Here is a 6,588-nt window from a genome sequence, read left to right as displayed (position 1 = left end):
ACTCCATAAAACTATTGAAGACAGGAGGAAGAGATAAGGCAGGGAAGATAAGGAAATGGACCCTCGGGGAACTTTCTGGGCTGGGCAGCAGAGCAGCAGCATATGTGACTTGGAGTCCATCGCCTCTTCAAAAAAGGAAAGATGCCTGGTCAATATTTTGATTGGAGTAAAGGCTACATAAATACCTTGTGAACCCTGAGTGCCTTACCCAGGATTGGGCAGGGGCCTGACCTCCTTAAACCTATACATCCAACAGACGGGCACGGTGGTGGTACACGCCTGTAATCCCAGCGGTTCAGGAGACTGAGGCAGGAAGATCATGAGTTCAAAGGCAGCCTCAGCAACAGCAAGGCACTAAGCAACACAGTGAGACCCTGTCTCTAAATAAAGTACGAAATAGGGCTGGGGATGTGATTCAGTGGTTAAGTGCCCCTGAGTTCAATCCTGTGTACAAAAACAAAACAAAACAAACAAAAACCCTATACATCCATATAAACCCCTAGGCAACAGCCATCCGCGGGCATATGGGCATCCCTCTCTTGGGACCCCCTCCCTCCTTTTCAGGACCTCTGCTTTCTTTCCATTACTCTAATAAATCCTGTTACTTTGCTCTCCTCACCCTTGTGTTCGTGGATTTTATTCTTTGAATTCATGAGACAAAGAACCTATCTGATATCCATGTTACACTACTTTATTTCTCAAAAGCATGTAGGAAAGGTAACAAAAGGAGATGGGGGTATTGCTGAGAGAACAGAGGTCTGGTCAGTGACCCCAACATTAGATGAAACTATGAGCAAGAGAGAAAAATAGAAATTAACCTGGAAAACAAAATGATCTGGGAAAATTACTCTGAAAGAACGGTGTTTGATAGAAAAGAACTGAGACTTTTTAGTTAGTGGTAGATTGGTTAAACGGCTTTTTTTTTTTTTTTTGAGATTGCCTGGGACGTCGTAATGTTAAGATACAGAATCATTCAGCCTTAGGCAGTCCCAGATTTAGATTCAGACATATGAAATTGCCCCTTGTGTAGGTCCAAGGTGAGCAGATAATAATTCAGTCTTCTGACCAAATTTATAGGTACAAAAAAAGCAACAATTTTTTTTTTTACAAGGATAGTTCTAGAATGTTTGGTAAGGAAAATGTTAAACTAGAAGCAGAAGATGGGGAAGGAATGCATGGCTGGGTGCCCTGGGAAATTCCTGCAAAGTCCTCCTAATGCTCTTCAGGAAGTGCTGCCTAGCCCTTCTTTTGATATGAAAGCTTGGTCCCTGTTCCCATGCAATAACAAGGAGGAGGTTTTGAGAAAGAAGAAAGGAGCTAGTGGTGGGTCGTAAACCGAGGGGGGGCTGAAATTCTCTGGGCCCTGTTGTCATGACTGAGCACCCAGCCCAGGGCTTGTTTCACCGCAGGCCACCAGCACTCTCTTGTTGAATGAATGAACAAATAAAAAGGAAATGAAATTGGAAAGCCATTTATTTTCCACAATTGCAACAATCAAATCTGCCAACACAATCTCACAGTAAAGGACTTTGAAGCCTCTTTTACTCAATTAAGCAAAAACTAACCAACCAACCCCAAAACAAAACACAACAAACAAAATTGAAACATCTCTCCACAAACCTCCAAGAACCAAAGTCTTGCATCTCTGCAGTATTCATGCATGGTATTGCTACACTGATGTTACAGTCATATCTGTGTCATTCAAGTGTATCATGAAGGATTTTGTACTTGGGGAGAATTACTATGTCACATGATATTTTTAAAATGCCGTTTTAAATGAAGCAAAATTTAACCCATATGGAGGGTGACCTTACTTTACAGATGACCAACAGATTTAAGACCAAATTCACCAAATTTTAATCACAGTTAAGCCCATACTGATAGAGGAGGTGAAGTTTTCCACAGTGCTCCTGAGATGAGAAAACAGCAGGTGTGAAAAGTTCTCTTTCGTGTTGTTATACAACGCTCAGGAGTACCGCCACTGTAGAGACTAGCGGCTATGGGGAGTCATTCTGTAAACTGAAATAGGTTCATATTTTAGAACATTTGGGAAAGATTCAATTTTCTACATCCACAAAAGCTGGGAAGGGAATGGGACACAAGCAGCAGTCAGTCATGTCAGCTGCACATGAGTGACTTCCCCTCAATCCAGTCCTGCTGAACTCAGTGAGTCATGAAATTTTATCAGCCATGCTGTTGTATTCGGACCTCTGTGCCGCTGTCTTGGGGTGTCCGTGTAGGTAATCTGAGGGTGTCTGTGTAGGTAGTCTGGGGGTGTCTGTGTAGGTAATCTGAGGGTGTCTGTGTAGGTAGTCTGGGGTGTCTGGGTAGGTAGTCTGGGGTGTCTGTGTAGGTAGTCTGGGAGTATCCATGTAGGTAGTCTGGGGGTGTCTGGGTAGGTAGTCTGGGGGTGTCTGTGTAGGTAGTCTGGGGTGTCTGGGTAGGTAGTCTGGGGGTGTCTGTGTAGGTAGTCTGGGGTGTCTGGGTAGGTAGTCTGGGGGTGTCTGTGTAGGTAGTCTGGGGTGTCTGGGTAGGTAGTCTGGGGGTGTCTGTGTAGGTAGTCTGGGGGTGTCTGTGTAGGTAGTCTGGGGCAGAGCCTGCTGACAGCTTCCTACTGGGAGCAGAACTCCTCCCCCGCCCACCTTGCAGGGAGATGGGGCCACGTGGCCACTTCTGGTGAGTCATGGGAGTGCATGGATGCCCCCCAGTTCCAGTTCTATTCCTAAAATCCCACACATGGTCCTCCGTGCTTTGACATCTTGAGGCAGACAAGTACCACTACCCTGAAGACCATGTGCTGAAGCTGGCAGAACCCCAAGAAAGAAGGGGCCTGCTAGAGGAAAGCCTCTCACCAACTAAAACACAAATTTTGGATTTTATCAGAGCAAGAAATAAACTTTTATTATTTTAATCCACTGAGATTCAAGGCCATAACAGTTAGTATTGTTAGCAAATAGAGATTATTTACTGTATTCTTAAAGTCATCGTGGTTCTCTGACTTCCATGAACTATTTGGGTACCAAACATCCCATCCTTGACTAAAATTTCAACATGAGATTTGGATGTTATTTATATACAAGAGTCACACTTGGAAATAATTTTTCCTGTAACACTTGGTTTTCAAAATCCCCTTTCCTGCCACTTCCCAAATTTAAAAAAATCTGGCTCCTCCCACCATATTAGTAGAATTTTAATTATAATATTCATTTTCTAGTTCATCACTTGATGGGGACCATTTGCCTCACAGGCTGCCTGAGGTCATAGGATAGCACAAAATTTAGTGAAAACTCACCCCCTGTTGCCTGGTGCCTTTGCAGCGATTGACAGGAAGGTGCAGCAGCTCAGTGCTCTGGATGCACAGGAGGCTCTCAAATACCAGAGGGGGCTGAAGGTACCTCCTAAACCTTGCTTTCCACCAGCCTCAGACACTCGTCCTAAAGGTCTTGGGGTTGCAGATTCAAAGGTCAGACTAGAGTAGGGCGACAGACTGGGGCGGCGCCCCCTCAGACACCCACCCCATGGCATTGCAAGCTGAAAGAGCTCCCACTGAAAAATAATTCTGTGTTTCCTGGGTTCAATAACACAGACTCAACTTTGACACAGAGACCCTAGACACTTAAAAATAATAATGCCAGACTTGGAAGTTCCTAGTCAAATATGCCTCGCAGAGGAGATACATTTGCAGAGGAGGTAAATTTTCATTTAAGTAATATTCTGATTCTGGCAACATTGTGATAGCAATCTCCAAAGGGAAAGAAAGGCCCTGGAACACCTGTGTGGCCAGATAACCACACGTTACACAAACTGGGTCTCATTTACTTAGCCTTCAAGGGCCTGGCCTGTCCTCCCCTTATCTAGCTCAGCTGCTGCCAGGGCTCTCCATGGGAAGAAGGACATGTTTTCCTGAAGATCCCAAAGTTCCCTGAGCAGAAAAATGCTGTGATGACAGGGATTGGTATTGCTTCACACCTTCCAGAACAACCATGTTGCCAAATGTGAGGGTCTAGCTCACTCAGACCTGAGGAGTACAACAGAATTATAATGAGCCCTCCAAAATTTACTTACATTTTTTTGTATCTAATCTGTCCTCAAACTTGTGGAAGGTTTAGCTACTTTTCTTATGAAGACAGTGAAACTCAAAAGAGAGTGTAAGCAATGTGCCTGGGGACACACAGCTGGTAAGAAGCGAGCTCATTTGGAAGCACAAATTTTTTTCACCAGCTCTGAATGACTTGTTTTTGTCAAGACATAGAGAAAGTCACATTCTCCCAGGGTGTTAGTCTAGAGTTGATCTAACAAGTGGTCAAGAAAGAGTGCAGTGGAAGGTGTTCATATGGGTGTGTGGACATCTGTTCAAGACTCAGTATCTGATTTGTAAAACAAATTGACACTCATAATTTTTTATTATTATTATTACTTTTAATTAATTTATTAATTAATTTTTTGAGACAGGTGCTCACTAAGTTGTTTAGGGCCTCACTAAGTTGCTGAGGCTGGTCTTGAACTTGCAATCTTCCTGCCTTTATCTCCCAAATCTCTGGGATTACAGGCATGGGCCACAATGTTCAGCACCCACAAATATTTTGGATAATCTATTTTTAGATTTAGTTGTGTTTCCTTCCCTGCCACTAACATAGTAAATGGAAATTTCATCAGTAAAAATTAAACTTCTGAGATTTTGAATATGACAATCATTTCTTACCTGGGCCATCACAGTAGTCTCCTACCTGTTCTCCTTGTCCCCAGATAGTTCTCTCTGTGTCTATCCTGTATACACACTGCCAGGCAGTTCTAAGATCCTTCCTCCCTACCCTCCTCCCCGCTCCCTACCTTCCTCCTTTCCTCCCTCCCTCCCTCCCTCCCTCCCTTCCTTCCTTCTTTCCCACCACCTCACCCCTTTATCTCTACTCATCTGGTGTCAGGCTAATGCTCATCTTATAGGATGAATGTGAACGTCCTCTCCCCTCTTAAATTTTCTTTAACAGTCTGAGAAGAATTAATGTAAGTTCTTATTTAAATAGGTGGTAGAATTCAACAGTGAAACTATGAAGCCATGGTTTTTCTTTGTTGGAAAGGTTTTAATACTGATTCATTTTCCTCATTCATGGATATTTAGATTTTCTATTTCTTCCTTTTTCAGTCCTGGTAGGCTGTATGTGTCCAGGGATTTCTCATCCATTCCTGATGACCAATTTATTGGTATGTAATTTTTAATGCTAGTCCCTATGATGCTCATTATTTCTGTGCTATCAGTTTTCACCTGTGATTTTATCTATTTCAATATTTTCTCTTTTTCTCTGGTCTACTTGCTTGTTGGCTGCTTTCACTTTTCTTTTAGAAAATCAATTATCACATAATTGATCCTGTGTACTTTTTGTTATTTCATTTATTACTCCCCTGATATTTACATTTCCATCCTTCTACTAATTTGGGGTTTTGCTCTTGTTTTTCTAGTTCCTTGGAGTACATCATTAGGTGGTTTATTGGCGATATTTCTTCTTTTTCGATGTAGGTAATTATTACCATGAACTTCCTTCTAAGAATGACTTTGGCTGTATCCAGTAGGTTTTGAAATGCTGTACTTCCATTTCATTTGTCTGAAGAAATTTTTAAGTTCCCCTTCATTAAACCACTGGCTGTTCCGGAGCAGATTGTTTAATTTCCATGTATGTATAAAGTAACCAAATTTCCTCCTGTTGCTGATTTCTACTTTTATGTCATTGTAGTTAGAAAACACAATTGAAATTTAAGGACTGAGGCTTTCTGGTGACCTAAAATATGATCTGTTCTGGAGAATGTTTCATGTCCTGTTGAGAAGACCAGAGAAGACCAACCCACAGCTAACATCATGCTGATTGAAGAAACATTCAAAGCTTTTCCTGTGAAGTCTGAGACAAGAGAATGATGCCCACTTCCCCCACTTCTATTCACCTAGGGGAAGCCCTAGCCAGGGCAATTAGGCAATAGAAGGAAATAATAGAAATCTAATTTGGAAAAGAAGAAGTCCAGCTCTCCCTGTTTGCAGACAACACAATCTTATATTTCAAAAACCCCAAAGACAACACCCTAAACTGTTCAATCTAATAATTAATTCAGCAAAGTTGCAGGATACAAGTTGACATACAAAATTAGCAGCACTTTTATAAACTAATAGTGCACTAAAAAATATCATTAATCCCGTTCACAATAATTTTTTTTTATTTAGGAATTAATTTGACCATGGAAGAGAATGATCTCTACAAATCTTGAATCTAGTTAACCAGTCAGTGTAATACGGACGTACCTTCTGTTTTAACCCTATAAGGAAAGTAATTTTGAAATAATTTTTTGTTCTCTTTTCCTGCCTTTTTTTTTCCTTTTGGCCTGTTACTGTTTACAAAGTCAAACCTCCTCTTCAATTCATTGGAACTCTTATTTCAAGTAATAAGATATTATTCAAGAATAGCAAATAGAAGCTATTTAGGTATTTAAATTGCTGTCATATTTTTCTTTTTATGCTATATAAATAATGGGCAAAAATGTTAATTATTGCTAGCATTTGAGAAGTCCACTTTCCTATTTCTCCCAGCTATCCTTTGGGTATTGAGT

This window comes from Urocitellus parryii, chromosome 5 (genome assembly GCF_045843805.1).
Source record: "Urocitellus parryii isolate mUroPar1 chromosome 5, mUroPar1.hap1, whole genome shotgun sequence".
Classification (NCBI taxonomy): domain Eukaryota; kingdom Metazoa; phylum Chordata; class Mammalia; order Rodentia; family Sciuridae; genus Urocitellus; species Urocitellus parryii.
Note: the sequence above shows the minus strand (reverse complement) of the source record.